Source organism: Schistocerca serialis, chromosome 5, assembly GCF_023864345.2.
Source record: "Schistocerca serialis cubense isolate TAMUIC-IGC-003099 chromosome 5, iqSchSeri2.2, whole genome shotgun sequence".
In the NCBI taxonomy this organism is placed as follows: domain Eukaryota; kingdom Metazoa; phylum Arthropoda; class Insecta; order Orthoptera; family Acrididae; genus Schistocerca; species Schistocerca serialis.
The window spans coordinates 3,279,228-3,297,707 of NC_064642.1; positions in this window are offsets into that span (position 1 = coordinate 3,279,228).

Genomic DNA, 18,480 nt, shown 5'->3' on the forward strand with positions numbered 1-18,480 from the left:
TTGGTATAAAATATGTCGATATTTTATTTCATTTTATGCTTTACAAAATCATATGAAATTTTCAGAATTATGAAGTTGTGGAAAGCGCTAACTATGTGTTTTCCTTTCGTCACAGGTTCATCGGGGATGAGTTCATGTGGCAACATATGGTACAAGAAGATGGCTAGTGCTGTGCACATAGCATTTCTTCACTCCAAATGTATATACGTGCAACGGGCAGCAACGTGAATATTCGTTTTTGGGAAGTGATATCTCGATGATTGAATACTTTTGTATTATGCATTACGAATTCAGATGAAATTTACAGACTGAAGATGCGGCCGAGTGTACTAATCTATTTCTTTTGTTTGGTCACAGGATCGTATGGGATGTGTGAATACGGTGACATGTTCTACGAGATTATCGCTAGTGCTGTGCACATAGCATTTCTTCAAATTAAACAAATCTACGTGCAGTGGATAGGTGAGTGTATATTGCTTTCTTTTAGTAAGAAATATGTCGATATTTTATTTCATTTTATGCTTTACAAATTCATATGAAATTTTCAGAATTATGAAGTTGTGGTGACCGTTAATTATGTGTTTTCTTATCGTCACAGGTTCATAGGGGATGAGTGCATGCTCCGACATATGGTCCAAGAAGATTCCTAGTGCTGTGCACATTGCTTTTCTTCACTCTAAATGTATATATGTGCAACGGGCAGCAACGTGAACATTCGTTTTTGGGAAGTGATATCTCGATGATTGAATACTAGTGTATTATGCATTACGAATTCAGATGAAATTTACAGACTGAAGATGCGGCCGAGTGTACTAATCTATTTCTTTTGTTTGGTCACAGGATCGTATGGGATGTGTGATACAGGGACATGTTCTACGAGAATATCGGTAGTGCTGTGCTCATACCATTTCTTCAAATTAAACAATTTTTTCGTGCAATGGATAGCTGAGTGTATAATGCTTTCTTTTAGTAAGAAATATGTCGATATTCTGTTTCATTTTATGCTTTACAAATTCATACGAAATTATCAGAATTATGTAGCTGTGGAGAGCACTAATTATGTGTTTTCTTTTCGTCACAGGTTCATCGGGGTGAGTGCATGCGGCGACATATGGTACAAGAAGATGGCTAGTGCTGTGCACATAGGATTCCTTCACTCCAAATGTATATACGTGCAACGGGCAGCAACGTGAATATTCGTTTTTGGGAAGTGATATCTCGATGATTGAATACTTTTGTATTATGCATTACGAATTCAGATGAAATTTACAGACTGAACATACGGCCGAGTGTACTAATCTATTTCTTTTGTTTGGTCACAGGATCGTATGGGATGTGTGAATACGGGGACATGTTCTACAAGAATATCGCTAGTGCTGTGCACATAGCATTTCTTCAAATTAAACAAATCTACGTGCAATGGATAGCTGAGCGTATAATACTTTCTTTTGGTAAGAAATATCTCGATATTCTAATTCATTTTATGTTTTACAAATTCATACGAAATTATCAGAATTATGTAGCTGTGGAGAGCACTAATTATGTATTTTCTTTTCGTCACAGGTTCACCGGGGTGAGTGCATGCGGCGACATATGGTACAAGAAGATGGCTAGTGTTGTGCACATAGCATTCCTTCACTGCAAATGTATATACGTGCAACGGGCAGCAACGTGAATATTCGTTTTTGGGAAGTGATATCTCGATGATTGAATACTTTTGTATTATGCATTACGAATTCAGATGAAATTTACAGACTGAACATACGGCCGAGTGTACTAATCTATTTCTTTTGTTTGGTCACAGGATCGTATGGGATGTGTGAATACGGGGACATGTTCTACAAGAATATCGCTAGTGCTGTGCACATAGCATTTCTTCAAATTAAACAAATATACGTGCAATGGATAGCTGAGTGTATAATGCTTTCTTTAGGTAAGAAATATGTCGATATTCTATTTCATTTTATGCTTTACAAATTCATACGAAATTATCAGAATTATGTAGCTGTGGGGAGCACTAATTATGTGTTTTCTTTTCGTCACAGGTTCATCGGGGTGAGTGCATGCGGCGACATATGGTACAAGAAGATGGCTAGTGCTGTGCACATAGCATTCCTTCACTGCAAATGTATATACGTGCAACGGGCAGCAACGTGAATATTCGTTTTTGGGAAGTGATATCTCGATGATTGAATACCTTTGTATTATGCATTACGAATTCAGATGAAATTTACAGACTGAAGATGCGGCCGAGTGTACTAATCTATTTCTTTTGTTTGGTCACAGGATCGTATGGGATTTGTGAATACGGTGACATGTTCTACGAGAATATCGCTAGTGCTGTGCACATAGCATTTCTTCAAATTAAACAAATCTACGTGCAGTGGATAGGTGAGTGTATATTGCTTTCTTTTAGTAAGAAATATGTCGATATTTTATTTCATTTTATGCTTTACAAATTCATATGAAATTTTCAGAATTATGAAGTTGTGGTGAGCGTTAATTATGTGTTTTCTTATCGTCACAGGTTCATAGGGGATGAGTGCATGCTCCGACATATGGTCCAAGAAGATTCCTAGTGCTGTGCACATAGCTTTTCTTCACTCTAAATGTATATACGTGCAACGGGCAGCAACGTGAATATTCGTTTTTGGGAAGTGATATCTCGATGATTGAATACTTTTGTATTATGCATTACGAATTCAGATGAAATTTACAGACTGAAATGCGGCCGAGTGCACTAATCTATTTCTTTAGTTAGGTCACAAGATCGTATGGGATGTGTGATACAGGGACATGTTCTACGAGAATATCGCTAGTGCTGTGCTCATACCATTTCTTCAAATTAAAAAATTCTACGTGCAATGGATAGCTGAGTGTAAATTGCCTTCTTTTGGTAAGAAATATGTCGATATTCTATTTCATTTTATGCTTTACAAATTCATACGAAATTATCAGAATTATGTAGCTCTGGAGAGCACTAATTATGTGTTTTCTTTTCGTCACAGGTTCATCGGGGTGAGTGCATGCGGCGACATATGGTACAAGAAGATGGCTAGTGCTGTGCACATAGCATTCCTTCACTCCAAATGTATATACGTGCAACGGGCAGCAACGTGAATATTCGTTTTTGGGAAGTGATATCTCGATGATTGAATACTTTTGTATTATGCATTCCGAATTCAGATGAAATTTACAGACTGAAGATGCGGCCGAGTGTACTAATCTATTTCTTTTGTTTGGTCACAGGATCGTATGGGATGTGTGAATACGGTGACATGTTCTACGAGAATATAGCTAGTGCTGTGCACATAGCATTTCTTCAAATTAAACAAATCTACGTGCATTGGATAGCTGAGTGTATAATGCTTTCTTTTGGTAAGAAATATGTCGATATTCTATTTCATTTTATGCTTTACAAATTCATATGAAGTTTTCAGAATTATGAAGTTTTGGAGAGCACTAATTATGCGTTTTCTATTCGTCACAGGTTCATCGGGGATGAGTGCATGCGACGACATATGGTACAAGAAGATGGCTAGTACTGTGCACATAGCAATCCTTCACTCCAAATGTATATACGTGCAACGGGCAGCAACGTGAATATTCGTTTTTGGGAAGTGATATCTCCATGATTGAATACTTTTATATTATGCTTTACGAATTCAGATGAAATTTACAGACTGAAGATGCGGCCGAGGGTACTAATTTATTCCTTTTGTTTGGTCACAGGATTGTATGGGATATGTGAATACGGGGACATGTTCTACGAGAATATCGCTAGTGCTGTGCACATAGCATTTCTTCAAATTAAACAAATCTACGTGCAGTGGATAGGTGAGTGTATATTGCTTTCTTTTAGTAAGAAATATGTCGATATTTTATTTCATTTTATGCTTTACAAATTCATATGAAATTTTCAGAATTATGAAGATGTGGTGAGCACTAATTATGTGCTTTCTTTTCGTCACAGGTTCATAGGGGATGAGTGTATGTTCCGACATGTGGTCCTAGAAGATTCCTAGGGCTGTGCACATAGCTTTTCTTCACTCTAAATGTATATATGTGCAACGGGCAGCAACGTGAACATTCGTTTTTGGGAAGTGATATCTCGATGATTGAATACTAGTGTATTATGCATTACGAATTCAGATGAAATTTACAGACTGAAGATGCGGCCGAGTGTACTAATCTATTTCTTTTGTTTGGTCACAGGATCGTATGGGATGTGTGATACAGGGACATGTTCTACGAGAATATCGGTAGTGCTGTGCTCATACCATTTCTTCAAATTAAACAATTTTTTCGTGCAATGGATAGCTGAGTGTATAATGCTTTCTTTTAGTAAGAAATATGTCGATATTCTGTTTCATTTTATGCTTTACAAATTCATACGAAATTATCAGAATTATGTAGCTGTGGAGAGCACTAATTATGTGTTTTCTTTTCGTCACAGGTTCATCGGGGTGAGTGCATGCGGCGACATATGGTACAAGAAGATGGCTAGTGCTGTGCATGTAGCATCCCTTCACTCCAAATGTATATACGTGCAACGGGCAGCAACGTGAATATTCGTTTTTGGGAAGTGATATCTCGATGATTGAATACTTTTGTATTATGCATTACGAATTCAGATGAAATTTACAGACTGAAGATACGGCCGAGTGTACTAATCTATTTCTTTTGTTTGGTCACAGGATCGTATGGGATGTGTGAATACGGGGACATGTTCTACGAGAATATCGCTAGTGCTGTGCACATAGCATTTCTTCAAATTAAACAAATATACGTGCAATGGATAGCTGTGTGTATAATGCTTTCTTTAGGTAAGAAATATGTCGATATTCTATTTCATTTTATGCTTTACAAATTCATACGAAATTATCAGAATTATGTAGCTGTGGGGAGCACTAATTATGTGTTTTCTTTTCGTCACAGGTTCATCGGGGTGAGTGCATGCGGCGACATATGGTACAAGAAGATGGCTAGTGCTGTGCACATAGCATTCCTTCACTGCAAATGTATATACGTGCAACGGGCAGCAACGTGAATATTCGTTTTTGGGAAGTGATATCTCGATGATTGAATACCTTTGTATTATGCATTACGAATTCAGATGAAATTTACAGACTGAAGATGCGGCCGAGTGTACTAATCTATTTCTTTTGTTTGGTCACAGGATCGTATGGGATGTGTGAATACGGTGACATGTTCTACGAGAATATAGCTAGTGCTGTGCACATAGCATTTCCTCAAATTAAACAAACCTACATGCAGTGGATAGGTGAGTGTATATTGCTTTTTTTGGTAAGAAATACGTCGATATTTTATTTCATTTTATGCTTTACAAAATCATATGAAATTTTCAGAATTATGAAGTTGTGGAAAGCGCTAACTATGTGTTTTCCTTTCGTCACAGGTTCATCGGGGATGAGTTCATGTGGCAACATATGGTACAAGAAGATGGCTAGTGCTGTGCACATAGCATTTCTTCACTCCAAATGTATATACGTGCAACGGGCAGCAACGTGAATATTCGTTTTTGGGAAGTGATATCTCGATGATTGAATACTTTTGTATTATGCATTACGAATTCAGATGAAATTTACAGACTGAAGATGCGGCCGAGTGTACTAATCTATTTCTTTTGTTTGGTCACAGGATCGTATGGGATGTGTGAATACGGTGACATGTTCTACGAGATTATCGCTAGTGCTGTGCACATAGCATTTCTTCAAATTAAACAAATCTACGTGCAGTGGATAGGTGAGTGTATATTGCTTTCTTTTAGTAAGAAATATGTCGATATTTTATTTCATTTTATGCTTTACAAATTCATATGAAATTTTCAGAATTATGAAGATGTGGTGAGCACTAATTATGTGCTTTCTTTTCGTCACAGGTTCATAGGGGATGAGTGCATGTTCCGACATATGGTCCAAGAAGATTCCTAGTGCTGTGCACATAGCTTTTCTTCACTCTAAATGTATATATGTGCAATGGGCAGCAACGTGAACATTCGTTTTTGGGAAGTGATATCTCGATGATTGAATACTATTGTATTATGCATTACGAATTCAGATGAAATTTACAGACTGAAGATGCGGCCGAGTGTACTAATCTATTTCTTTTGTTTGGTCACAGGATCGTATGGGATGTGTGATACAGGGACATGTTCTACGAGAATATCGCTAGTGCTGTGCTTATACCATTTCTTCAAATTAAACAATTTTACGTGCAATGGATAGCTGAGTGTATAATGCTTTCTCTTAGTAAGAAATATGTCGATATTCTGTTTCATTTTATGCTTTACAAATTCATACGAAATTGTCAGAATTATGTAGCTGAGGAGAGCACTAATTATGTGTTTTCTTTTCCTCACAGGTTCATCGGGGATGAGTGCATGTGGCGACATATGGTACAAGAAGATGTCTAGTGCTGTGCACATAGCAATTCTTCACTCCAAATGTATATACGTGCAACGGGCAGCAACGTGAATATTCGTTTTTGGGAAGTGATATCTCGATGATTGAATACTTTTGTATTATGCTTTACGAATTCAGATAATATTTACAGACTGAAGATACGGCCGAGTGTACTAATCTATTTCTTTTGTTTGGTCACAGGATCGTATGGTATGTGTGAATACGGCAATATGTTCTACGAAAATATCGCTAGTGCTGTGCACATAGCATTTCTTCAAATTAAACAAATCTACGTGCAGTGGATAGGTGAGTGTATATTGCTTTCCTTTAGTAAGAAATATGTCGATATTTTTTTCCATTTTATGCTTTACAAATTCATAAGAAATTTTCAGAATTATGAAGATGTGGTTAGCACTAATTATGTGGTTTCTTTTCGTCACAGGTTCATAGGGGATGAGTGCATGCGGCGACATATGGAACAAGAATATGGCTAGTGCTGTGCACATAGCATTTCTTCACTCCAAATGTATATACGTGCAACGGGCAGCAACGTGAATATTCGTTTTTGGGAAGTGATATCTCGAAGATTGAATATTTTTGTTTTATGCATTACGAATTCAGATGAAATTTACAGACTGAAGATGCGGCCGAGTGTACTAATCTATTTCTTTTGTTTGGTCACAGGATCGTATGGGACCTGTGATACAGGGACATGTTCTACGAGAATATCGCTAGTGCTGTGCTCATACCATTTCTTCAAATTAAACAATTATACGTGCAATGGATAGCTGAGTGTATAATGCTTTCTTTTGGTAAGAAATATGTCGATATTCTATTTCATTTTATGCTTTACAACTTCATACGAAATTATCAGAATTATGAAGTTGTGGAGAGCACTAATGATGTGTTTTCTTTTCGTCACAGGTTCATCGGGGATGAGTGCATGCGGCGACATATGGTACAAGAAGATGGCTAGTGCTGTGCACATAGAATTCCTTCACTCCAATTGTATATACGTGCAACGGGCAGCAACGTGATTATTCGTTTTTGGGAAGTGATATCTCGATGATTGAATACTTTTGTATTATGCATTAGGAATTCAGATGAAATTTACAGACTGAAGATGCGGCCGAGTGTACTAATCTATTTCTTTTGATTGGTCACAGGATCGTATGGGATGTGTGAATACGGCGACATGTTCCACGAGAATATCGCTAATGCTGTGCACATAGAATTTCTTCAAGTTAAAGAAATCTACGTGCAATGGGTAGCTGAGTGTATAATGCTTTCCTTTGGTAAGAAATATGTCGATATTCTATTTCATTTTATGCTTTACAAATTCATACGAAATTATCAGAATTATGTAGCTGTGGAGAGCACTAATAATGTGTTTTCTTTTCGTCACACGTTCATCGGGGATGTGTGCATGCGGCGACATATGGTACAAGAAGATGGCTAGTGCTGTGCACATAGCATTCCTTCACTCCACAAGTATATACGTGCAACGGGCAGCAACGTGAATATTCGTTTTTGGGAAGTGATATCTCGATGTTTGAAGACTTTTGTATTATGCATTACGAATTCGGATGAAATTTACAGATTGAAGATGCGGCTGAGTGTACTAATCTATGTCTTTTGATTGGTCACAGGTTCGTATGGGATGTGTGAATACGGCGACATGTTCCACGAGAATATCGCTAGTGCTGTGCACATAGGATTTCTTCAAATTAAACAAACTACGTGCAATGGGTAGCTGAGTGTATAATGCTTTCTTTTGGTAAGAAATATGTCGATATTCTATTTCATTTTATGCTTTACAAATTCATATGAAGTTTTCAGAATTATGAAGTTGTGGAGAGCACTAATTATGTGTTTTCTATTCGTCACAGGTTCATCGGGGATGAGTGCATGCGACGACATATGGTACAAGAAGATGGGTAGTGCTGTGCACATAGCAATCCTTCACTCCAAATGTATATACGTGCAACGGGCAGCAACGTGAATATTCGTTTTTGGGAAGTGATATCTCCATGATTGAATACTTTTATATTATGCTTTACGAATTCAGATGAAATTTACAGACTGAAGATGCGGCCGAGGGTACTAATCTATTCCTTTTGTTTGGTCACAGGATTGTATGGGATATGTGAATACGGGGACATGTTCTACGAGAATATCGCTAGTGCTGTGCACATAGCATTTCTTCAAATTAAACAAATCTACGTGCAGTGGATAGGTGAGTGTATATTGCTTTCTTTTAGTAAGAAATATGTCGATATTTTATTTCATTATATGCTTTACAAATTCATATGAAATTTTCATAATTATGAAGTAGTGGAGAGCACTAATTATGTGTTTTCTTTTCGTCACAGGTTCATCGGGGATGAGTGCATGCGGCGACATATGGTACAAGAATATGGCTAGTGCTGTGCACATAGCATTTCTTCACTCCAAATGTATATACGTGCAACGGGCAGCAACGTGAATATTCGTTTTTGGGAAGTGATATCTCGAAGATTGAATACTTTTGTTTTATGCATTACGAATTCAGATGAAATTTACAGACTGAAGATGCGGCCGAGTGTACTAATCTATTTCTTTTGTTTGGTCACAGGATCGTATGGGACCTGTGATACAGGGACATGTTCTACGAGAATATCGCTAGTGCTGTGCTCATACCATTGCTTCAAATTAAACAATTATACGTGCAATGGATAGCTGAGTGTATAATGCTTTCTTTTGGTAAGAAATATGTCAATATTCTATTTCATTTTATGCTTTAAACTTCATACGAAATAATCAGAATTATGAAGTTGTGGAGAGCACTAATTATGTGTTTTCTTTTCGTCACAGGTTCATCGGGGATGAGTGCATGCGGCGACGTATGGTACAAGAAGATGGCTAGTGCTGTGCACATAGCATTCCTTCACTCCAAATGTATATACGTGCAACGGGCAGCAACGTGATTATTCGTTTTTGGGAAGTGATATCTCGATGTTTGAAGACGTTTGTATTATGCATTACGAATTCGGATGAAATTTACAGATTGAAGATGCGGCTGAGTGTACTAATCTATGTCTTTTGATTGGTCACAGGTTCGTATGGGATGTGTGAATACGGCGACATGTTCCACGAGAATATCGCTAGTGCTGTGCACATAGGATTTCTTCAAATTAAACATATCTACGTGCAATGGATAGCTGAGTGTATAATGCTTACTTTTGGCAAGAAATATGTCGATATTCTATTTCATTTTATGCTTTACAAATTCATACGAAATTATCAGAATTATGTAGCTGTGGAAAGCACTAATTATGTGTTTTCTTTTCGTCACAGGTTCATCGGGGATGAGTGCATGCGGCGACATATGGTAAAAGAAGATGGCTAGTGCTGTGCACATAGCATTTCTTCACTGCAAATGTATATACGTGCAACGGGCAGCAACGTGAATATTCGTTTTTGGGAAGTGATATCTCGATGATTGAATACTTTTGTATTATGCATTACGAATTCAGATGAAATTTACAGACTGAAGATGCGGCCGAGTGTACTAATCTATTTCTTTTGTTTGGTCACAGGAACATATGGGATATGTGAATACGGGGACTTGTTCTTCGAGAATATCGCTGGTGCTGTGCACATAGCATTTCTTCAAATTAAACAAATCTACTTGAGGTTTATAGGTGAGTGTATATTGCTTTCTTTTGGTAAGAAGTATGTCGATATTTTATTTCATTTTATGCTTTACAAATTCATATGAAATATTCAGAATTATGAAGTTAATGACAGCACTAATTATGTGTTTTCTTTTCGTCACAGGTTCATAGGGGATGAGCGCATGCTTCGACATATGGTCCAAGAAGATTCCTAGTGCTGTGCACATAGCATTTCTTCACTCCAAATGTATATACGTGCAATGGGCAGCAACGTGAATATTCGTTTTTGGGAAGTGATATCTCGATGATTGAATACTTTTGTATAATGCAATACTAATTTAGATGAAATTTACAGCCTGAAGATGCGGCCGAGTGTACTAATCTATTTCTTTTGTTTGGTCACAGGATCGTATGGGATGTGTGAATACGGCGACATGTTCTACGAGAATATCGCTGGTGCTGTGCACATAGCTTTTCTTCAAATTAAACAAATATACGTGCAATGGATAGCTGAGCATATACTGCTTTATTTTGGTAAGAAATATGTCGATATTTTATTTCATTTTATGATTTACAAATTAATATGAAATATACATAATTACGAAGTTGTGGAGAGCACTAATTATGTGTTTTCTTTTCGTCACAGGTTCATCGGGGATGAGTGCATGCGGCGACATATGGTACAAGAAGATGGCTAGTGCTGTGCACATAGCATTTCTTCACTCCAAATGTATATACGTGCAACGGGCAGCAACGTGAATATTCGTTTTTGGGAAGTGATATCTCGATGATTGAATACTTCTATATTATGCTTCACGAATTCATATGAAATTTACAGACTGAAGATGCGGCCGAGTGTACTAACCTATTTCTTTTGTATGGTCACAGGATCGTATGGGATATGTGAATACGGGGACACGTTCTACGAGAATATCGTTAGTGCTGTGCACATAGCATTTCTTCAAATTAAACAAATCTACGTGCAGTGGATAGGTGACTGTATATTGCTTTCTTTTGGTAAGAAATATGTCGATATTTTATTTCATTTTATGCTTTACAAATTCATACGAAATTATCAGAATTATGAAGTTGTGGAGAGCACTAATTATGTGTTTTGTTTTCGTCACAGGTTCATCGGGGATGAGTGCATGTGGCGACATAAGGTACAAGAAGATGGCTAGAGCTGTGCACATAGCATTCCTTCACTCCAAATGTATAAACGTGCAACGGGCAGCAACGTGAATATTCGTTTTTGGGAAGTGATATCTCGCTGATTGAATACTTTTATATTATGCTTTACGAATTCAGATGAAATATACAGACTGAAGATGCGACCGAGTGTATTAATCTATGTTATTTGTTTGGTCAGAGGATCGTATGGGAATAGTGAATACGGGGACATGTTCCACGAGAATATCGCTAGTGCTGTGCACATAGCTTTTCTTCAAATTAAACAAATCTACGTCCAATGGATGGCTGAGCATACATTGCTTTCTTTTGGTAAGAAATATGTCGATATTTTATTTCATTTTATGCTTTACAAATTCATAATGAATATTATAATTACGAAGTTGTGGAGAGCACTAATTATGTGTTTTCTTTTCGTCACAGGTTCATCGGGGATGAGTGCATGCGGCGACATGTGGTAAAAGAAGATGGCTAGTGCTGTGCACATAGCATTCCTTCACTCCAAATGTATATTCGTGCAACGGGCAGCAACGTGAATATCCGTTTTTGGGAAGTGATATCTCGATGATTGAATTCTTTTCTAATATTCATTACGAATTCAGATGAAATTTACAGACTAAACATGCGGCCGAGTGTACTAGTCTATTTCTTTTGTTTGGTCACAGGATCGTATAGGATGTGTGAATACGGCGACATGTTCTACGAGAATATCGCCTGTGCTGTGCACATAGCTTTTCTTCAAATTAAACAAATCTACGTGCAATGGATAGCTGAGCATACATTGCTTTCTTTTGGTAAGAAATATGTCGATATTTTATTTCATTTTATGCTTTACAAATTCATATGAAATATTATAATTACGAAGTTGTGGAGAGCACTAATTATATGTTTTCTTTTCGTCACAGGTTCATCGGGGATGAGTGCATGCGGCGACATATGGTACAAGAAGATGGCTAGTGCTGTGCACATAGCATTCCTTCACTGCAAATGTATACACGTGCAACGGGCAGCAACGTGAATATTCGTTTTTTGGAAGTGATATCTCGATGATTGAATACTTTTGTATTATTCATTACGAATTCAGGTGAAATTTACAGACAGAAGATGCGGCCGAGTGTACTAATCTATTTCTTCTGTTTGGTCACAGGATTGTATGGGATATGTGAATACGGGGACATGTTCTACGAGAATATCGCTAGTGCTGTGCACATAGCATTTCTTCAAATTAAACAAATCTACCTGCAGTGGATAGGTGAGTGTATATTGCTTTCTTTTGGTAAGAAATATGGCGATATTTTATTACATTTTATGCTTTACAAATTCATATGAAATTTTCAGAATTTGAAGTTGTGGAGAGCACTGATTATGTGTTTTCTTTTCGTCACAGGTTCATAGGGGATGAGTGCATGCTCCGACATATGGTCCAAGAAGATTCCTAGTGCTGTGCACATAGCATTTCTTCACTCCAAATGTATATACATGCAATGGGCAGCAACGTGAATATTCGTTTTTGGGAAGTGATATCTCGATGATTGACTACTTTTGTATAATGCGTTACGAATTCAGATGAAATTTACAGCCTAAACATGCGGCCGAGTGTACTAATCTATTTCTTTTGTTTGGTCACAGGATCTTATGGTATGTGTGAATACGGCGACATGTTCTACGAGAATATCGCTGGTGCTGTGCACATAGCTTTTCTTCAAATTAAACAAATCTACGTGCAATGGATAGCTGAGCATACATTGCTTTCTTTTGGTAAGAAATATGTCGATATTTTATTTCATTTTATGCTTTACAATTCATATGAAATATTCATAATTACGAAGTTGTGGAGAGCACTAATTATGTGTTTTCTTTTCGTCCCAGGTTCATCGGGGATGAGTGCATGCGGCGACATATGGTAAAAGAAGATGGCTAGTGCTGTGCACATAGCATTTCTTCACTCCAAATGTATATACGTGCAACGGGCAGCAACGTGAATATTCGCTTTTGGGAAGTGATATCTCGATGATTGAATACTTTTGTATTGTGCATTACGAATTCAGATGAAATTTACAGACTGAAGATGCGGCCGATTGTACTAATCTATTTCTTTTGTTTGGTCACAGGATCGTATGGGATGTGTGAATACGGCGACATGTTCTACGAGAATATCGCTGGTGCTGTGCACATAGCTTTTCTTCAAATTAAGTGAATCTACGTGCAATGGATAGCTGAGCATACATTCCTTTCTTTTGGTAAGAAATATGTCGATATTTTATTTCATTTTATGATTTACAAATTAATATGAAATATACATAATTACGAAGTTGTGGAGAGCACAAATTATGTGTTTTCTTTTCGTCCCAGGTTCATCGGGGATGAGTGCATGCGGCGACATATGGTAAAAGAAGATGGCTAGTGCTGTGCACATAGCATTTCTTCACTCCAAATGCATATACGTGCAACGGGCAGCAACGTGAATATTCGCTTTTGGGAAGTGATATCTCGATGATTGAATACTTTTGTATTGTGCTTTACGAATTCAGATGAAATTTACAGACTGAAGATGCGGCCCATTGTACTAATCTATTTCTTTTGTTTGGTCACAGGATCGTATGGGATGTGTGAATACGGCGACATGTTCTACGAGAATATCGCTGGTGCTGTGCACATAGCTTTTCTTCAAATTAAGTGAATCTACGTGCAATGGATAGCTGAGCATACATTCCTTTCTTTTGGTAAGAAATATGTCGATATTTTATTTCATTTTATGATTTACAAATTAATATGAAATATACATAATTACGAAGTTGTGGAGAGCACTAATTATGTGTTTTCTTTTCGTCACAGGTTCATCGGGGATGAGTGCATGCGGCGACATATGGTACAAGAAGATGGCTAGTGCTGTGCACATAGCATTTCTTCACTCCAAATGTATATACGTGCAACGGGCAGCAACGAGAATATTCGCTTTTGGGAAGTGATATCTCGATGATTGAATACTTTTGTATTGTGCTATACGAATTCAGATGAAATTTACAGACTGAAGATGCGGCCGATTGTACTAATCTATTTCTTTTGTTTGGTCACAGGATCGTATGGGATGTGTGAATACGGCGACATGTTCTACGAGAATATCGCTGGTGCTGTGCACATAGCTTTTCTTCAAATTTAACAAATCTATGTGCAATGGATAGCTGAGCATACATTGCTTTCTTTTGGTAAGAAATATGTCGATATTTTATTTCATTTTATGCTTTACAAATTCATATGAAATATTCATAATTACGAAGTTGTGGAGAGCACTAATTATGTGTTTTCTTTTCGTCACAGGTTCATCGGGGATGAGTGCATGCGGCGACATATGGTACAAGAAGATGGCTAGTGCTGTGCACATAGCATTTCTTCACTCCAAATGTATATACGTGCAACGGGCAGCAACGTGAATATTCGTTTTTGGGAAGTGATATCTCGATGATTGAATACTTTTGTATTATGCATTACGAATTCAGGTGAAATTTACAGACTGAAGATGCGGCCGAGTGTACTATTCTATTTCTTCTGTTTGGTCACAGGATCGTATGGGATATGTGAATACGGGGACATGTTCTACGAGAATATCGTTAGTGCTGTGAACATAGCATTTCTTCAAATTAAACAAATGTATGTGCAGTGGATAGGTGAGTGTATTTTGCTTTCTTTTGGTAAGAAATATGTCGATATTTTATTTCATTTTATGCTTTAGAAATTCATACGAAATTATCAGAATAATGAAGTTGTGGAGAGCACTAATTATGTGTTTTGCTTTCGTCACAGGTTCATCGGGGATGAGTGCATGTGGCGACATATGGTACACGAAGATGGCTAGTGCTGTGCACATAGCATTCCTTCAATCCAAATGTACATACGTGCAACGGGCATCAACGTGAATATTCGTTTTTGGGAAGTGATATCTCGATGATTGAATACTTTTGTATTATGCATTACGAATTCAGGTGAAATTTACAGACTGAAGATGCGGCCGAGTGTACTAATCTATTTCTTTTATTTGGTCACAGGATCGTATGGGATGTGTGAATACGGGGACATGTTCCACGAGAATATCGCTGGTGCTGTGCACATAGCTTTTCTTCAAATTAAACAAATATACGTGCAATGGATAGCTGAGCATATATTGCTTTATTTTGGTAAGAAATATGTCGATATTTCATTTCATTTTATGCTTTACAAATTCTTACGAAATTATCAGAATTATGAAGTTGTGGAGAGCACTAATTATGTGTTTTCTTTTTGTCACAGGTTCATCGGGGATGAGTGCATGCGGGGACATATGGTACAAGAAGATGGCTGGTGCTGTGCACATAGCATTCCTTCAATCCTAATGTATATACGTGCAACGGGCAGCAACGTGAATATTCGTTTTTGGGAAGTGATATCTCGATGATTGAATACTTTTGTAATATGCATTACGAATTCAGATGAAATTTACAGACTAAACATGCGGCCGAGTGTACTAATCTATTTCTTTTATTTGGTCACAGGATCGTATGGGATGTGTGAATACGGGGACATGTTCTACGAGAATATCGCTAGTGCTGTGCACATAGCATTTCTTCAAATTAAACAAATCTACGTGCAATGGATAGCTGAGTGTGTAATGCTTTCTTTTGGTAAGAAATATGTCGATATTTTATTTCATTTTATGCTTTAAAAATTAATAGAAATTATCAGAATTATGAAGTTGTGGAGAGCACTAATTATGTGTTTTCTTTTCGTCACAGGTTCATCGGCGATGAGTGCATGCGGCGACATATGGTACAAGAAGATGGCTGGTGCTGTGCACATAGCATTCCTTCAATCCTAATGTATATACGTGCAACGGGCAGCAACGTGAATATTCGTTTTTGGGAAGTGATATCTCGATGATTGAATACTTTTGTATTATGCATTACGAATTCAGATGAAATTTACAGACTGAAGATGCGGCCGAGTGTACTAATGTATTTCTTTTCTTTGGTCGCAGGATCGTATGGGATGTGTGAATACGGGGACATGTTCTACGAGAATATCGCTAGTGCTGTGCACATAGCATTTCTTCAAATTAAACAAATCTACGTGCAATGGATAGCTGACTGTATAATGCTTTCTTATGGTAAGAAATATGTCGAAATTTAATTCATGTTATGCTTTACAAATTCATATGAAATTATCAGAATTATGAAGTTGTGGGGAGCACTAATTATGTGTTTTCTTTTCGTCACAGGTTCATCGGGGATGAGTGCATGCGGCGACATATGGTACAAGAAGATGGCTAGTGCTGTGCACATAGCATTCCTTCACTCCAAATGTATATACGTGCAACGGGCAGCAACGTGAATATTCGTTTTTGGGAAGTGATATCTCGATGATTGAATACTTTTATATTATGCATTACGAATTCAGATGAAATTTACAGACTGAAGATGCGGCCGAATGTACTAATTCATTTCTTTTGTTTGGTCACAGGATCGTATGGGATATGTGAATACGGGGACATGTTCTACGAGAATATCGCTAGTGCTGTGCACATAGCATTTCTTCAAATTAAACAAATCTACGTGCAGTGGATAGGTGAGTGTATATTGCTTTCTTTTGGTAAGAAATATGTCGATATTTTATTTCATTTTATGCTTTACAAATTCATATGAAATTATCAGAATTATGAAGTTGTGGAGAGCACTAATTATATATTTTCTTTTCGTCACAGGTTCATCGGGGATGAGTGCATGCGGCGACATATGGTACACGAAGATGGCTAGTGCTGTGCACATAGCATTCCTTCAATCCAAATGTACATACGTGCAACGGGCAGCAACGTGAATATTCGTTTTTGGGAAGTGATATCTCGATGATTGAATACTTTTGTATTATGCATTACGAATTCAGGTCAAATTTACAGACTGAAGATGCGGCCGAGTGTACTAATCTATTTCTTTTGTTTGGTCGCAGGATCGTATGGGATGTGTGAAAACGGGGACATGTTCTACGAGAATATCGCTAGTGCTGTGCACATAGCATTTCTTCAAATTAAACAAATCTACGTGCAATGGATAGCTGACTGTATAATGCTTTCTTATGGTAAGAAATATGTCGAAATTTAATTCATGTTATGTTTTACAAATTCATATGAAATTATCAGAATTATGAAGTTGTGGGGACCACTAATTATGTGTTTTCTTTTCGTCACAGGTTCATCGGGGATGAGTGCATGCGGCGACATATGGTACAAGAAGATGGCTAGTGCTGTGCACATAGCATTTCTTCACTCCAAATGTATATACGTGCAACGGGCAGCAACGTGAATATTCGTTTTTGGGAAGTGATATCTCGATGATTGAATACTTTTGTATTATGCATTACGAATTCAGATGAAATTTACAGACTGAAGATACGACCGAGTGTACTAATCTATTTCTTTTATTTGGTCACAGGATCGTATGGGATGTGTGAATACGGGGACATGTTCTACGAGAATATCGCTAATGCTGTGCACATAGCATTTCTTCAAATTAAACAAATCTACGTGCAATGGATAGCTGAGTGTGTAATGCTTTCTTTTGGTAAGAAGTATGTCGATATTTCATTTCATTTTATGCTTTACAAATTCATACGAAATTATCAGAATTATGAAGTTGTGGAGAGCACTAATTATGAGTTTTCTTTTTGTCACAGGTTCATCGGGGATGAGTGCATGCGGCGACATATGGTACAAGAAGATGGCTGGTGCTGTGCACATAGCATTCCTTCAATCCTAATGTATATACGTGCAACGGGCAGCAACGTGAATATTCGTTTTTGGGAAGTGATATCTCGATGATTGAATACTTTTGTAATATGCATTACGAATTCAGATGAAATTTACAGACTAAACATGCGGCCGAGTGTACTAATCTATTTCTTTTATTTGGTCACAGGATCGTATGGGATGTGTGAATACGGGGACATGTTCTACGAGAATATCGCTAATGCTGTGCACAGAGCATTTCTTCAAATTAAACAAATCTACGTGCAATGGATAGCTGAGTGTGTAATGCTTTCTTTTGGTAAGAAATATGTCGATATTTTATTTTATTTTATGCTTTAAGAATTCATACGAAATTATCAGAATTATGAAGTTGTGGAGAGCACTAATTATGTGTTTTCTTTTCGTCACAGGTTCATCGGCGATGAGTGCATGCGGCGACATA